At 54.2% G+C, this 3,027-nt stretch overlaps 1 non-coding gene across 1 annotated transcript; it reads right to left on the reverse strand.

The window, feature by feature from the left end:
- Positions 1–1,553: 1,553 nt before the first annotated feature.
- Positions 1,554–1,655, reverse strand: LOC126963442 (U6 spliceosomal RNA). The gene has a single exon (XR_007729080.1). It is a non-coding gene; the product is annotated as a U6 spliceosomal RNA (small nuclear RNA).
- Between the last annotated feature and the right edge of the window lie 1,372 nt (positions 1,656–3,027).

A 3,027-nucleotide genomic window follows, 5' to 3' on the forward strand; every position in this document is an offset into this window, starting at 1 on the left:
GAATCAGGAAGAAATGTGAGAGGGCCATTCCTTTGGTGGTGATCACACCGCTCAGCAATGCAAGTCATCCTATTTGTCAAGAGGCAGGGGACAGCTGTCTGTTGACATTGCACCACATCACTGCCCTTTTTTTTCTTTGTCAGCTTTCATATGACTACCTATCAAGAAAATGTAGATGCCCTACATATCACACCCCAGTAATATCTTTCTGATAAGCAGACTTATCAACACTTCACTTAGGGGAAACTTGCCTCAGGACATCCTATTCCCTGGGTAAACAGCCTAAGGGGAAGGGATCTGGGCCCTAAGGGCACTTGTCTATATCTGTTTGGAATTCTTTGGAGTGATGTCTGGGGCTAAATAGGCCCCATGACATGCCACCTTACCATCATTATAAGAAATTGAAAGCATTCAGTAATGCACTTGTCTTTTATGATGTCACTGGCCATAATTAGCACATGACATGCTTACCGTGTTCTTAAACAGCATAATAATTGCAGCATTTTTTCTTCAAAATGGATCAGAGAGGTCAAGAAATAGAGTATATGAAACCAGCTATTGGCCAGGCACAGTGGCTCACACCTGTTATCCCAACACTTTGGGAGGCAGAGACAGGCAGATCGCTTGAGCTTAGGAGTTCAGTACTAGCCTGGGCAACATGGCAAAATTCCATCTCTACTAAAAATACTACATATATATATATATGCACACACATACACACATACACACACACGCACACACACACATATGTGAAAAAAAAAGGGACCATTTATTAGCAATGGCAGGACTCTGATTAGGTCATTGGGCTGAAGTTCTCAAATGCTATGGGGAAAGGAATCACCTGTGGGAGCTTGTCAGAAATACAGATCCCTGGGCCCCACTCCAGGGAATTCTGAGTCCATTTATGGTATTTATGGTAACTTGCAGGAATCATCTTGAATTCCAAAGCACCCAGATGATTCTGATGCATCAAGATTTGAGACATGTGGCCAGAGGGATGATGCACTTTGCTTCAGGAAGGGTTGAAAAAGGTCTCTATTTCTGGTTTCTAATCTTTGAGGTATAAATTATGTAAAAATACTGGGGTCTTTTTATAGTTTCAGGAAAAACTGGGTTTACTATCCTTAAGTTGTTTAAAATCTTACCTGTTTTGTTTTTTTCAGTAAAAGAAAGAAGAATGGGAGAAGGGAATTGTGAATGGAGAGGAGGGTTAATTAGGAAGTTATGTTTGATCTTTGTGTGTCTATTTCTCCCCAGACTCATCCAATCAACAAATGTGGCTGCCATTCTCCTCTTCCCTCTTGAATGCTCAGCCAGTTGATGGTGTTTCTGGAACTTTCAGAAGACATCGACTCCCCACCCCAAGACAAAACACTGACAAAGAGGGACCCACCCCCCCAGTACCTTCTGCATCATATGTTCTGGTCTCCTAATGTTCTATCTTAAAAGGGGGTTAATTAAAGGAAATCTCCTGGGCTTTTCTTTGAGAGGGACACAGCTATCACTATTTTCTTTTTAATTTTTTTCTTTTTTCTTTATTATTTATTTATTTTTAATATATGGAATGTTTCACAAATTTGTGTGTCATTCTTGCACAGGGGCCATGCTAATCTTTGTATAGCTCTTATTTTAGTATATGCCCTGCTGAAGCAAGCAGAGTCATTACTATTTTCATTGGTCTCTTCATCTAAGTCAGAAGTAGTCATGGACACTTTTTCTACCATTTCTTATGCCTTTTTGTTCCAGGCCTGACCCAGACTGGGGGAAGTATTAGGAGGAGAAGTCTTTAGGGGAAGGACTGTGGGATGTTTAAGGTTCTTGGATATGAAATCCTAGAGCTGTCCGTGCCCTCAAAGTTGGAGCAAGACTAATGCTCTCATTTTACAGAGAGGATGCTGAGGCACAGAAACGTTAAGTAACTTGCTGCAGATGCATAGCTAGTTGGTGAATGCTAGGTTGAAGACTTTTTATTCCATGGAACGAAGCACACAATCATTGAGCCCAACAGATTTCCAAGGGCAAGTCTCACTTAGACCCACTCAGGATGCAACCAAAACTGATAAAAAGGCTCTTTACTGTTTCAATCACCTCAAAGAATGCAAGTGAAAGTGGGCAGGGAGGCTTACCAAGCCCTTTTCTTTCTCCAGTCATTTAATTATCCCTTGAAACCTAGCTGATTCTATAGAGCGGCTCCAGGAAGTCTTGAAGAAAACTTCGCACAGGATGACACTTGAAGATGACTTGACGGAATGAGCTGAACTTAAAGGAGCACGCTGGTGGATGCAAGGATGTCAGGGCTGGTGAAATCACTGCCAGTTCAACCTTTTCCCATGTTGATTCAGTTTGTCATAAAACATGAGAGGTACAGCTTGAGGGGGGGGGGGGGGGGGGGGGGGGGGGGGGGGGGGGGGGGGGGGGGGGGGGGGGGGGGGGGGGGGGGGGGGGGGGGGGGGGGGGGGGGGGGGGGGGGGGGGGGGGGGGGGGGGGGGGGGGGGGGGGGGGGGGGGGGGGGGGGGGGGGGGGGGGGGGGGGGGGGGGGGGGGGGGGGGGGGGGGGGGGGGGGGGGGGGGGGGGGGGGGGGGGGGGGGGGGGGGGGGGGGGGGGGGGGGGGGGGGGGGGGGGGGGGGGGGGGGGGGGGGGGGGGGGGGGGGGGGGGGGGGGGGGGGGGGGGGGGGGGGGGGGGGGGGGGGGGGGGGGGGGGGGGGGGGGGGGGGGGGGGGGGGGGGGGGGGGGGGGGGGGGGGGGGGGGGGGGGGGGGGGGGGGGGGGGGGGGGGGGGGGGGGGGGGGGGGGGGGGGGGGGGGGGGGGGGGGGGGGGGGGGGGGGGGGGGGGGGGGGGGGGGGGGGGGGGGGGGGGGGGGGGGGGGGGGGGGGGGGGGGGGGGGGGGGGGGGGGGGGGGGGGGGGGGGGGGGGGGGGGGGGGGGGGGGGGGGGGGGGGGGGGGGGGGGGGGGGGGGGGGGGGGGGGGGGGGGGGGGGGGGGGGGGGGGGGGGGGGGGGGGGGGGGGGGGGGGGGGGGGGGGGGGGGG

Source organism: Macaca thibetana, chromosome 9, assembly GCF_024542745.1.
Source record: "Macaca thibetana thibetana isolate TM-01 chromosome 9, ASM2454274v1, whole genome shotgun sequence".
Lineage (NCBI taxonomy): Eukaryota > Metazoa > Chordata > Mammalia > Primates > Cercopithecidae > Macaca > Macaca thibetana.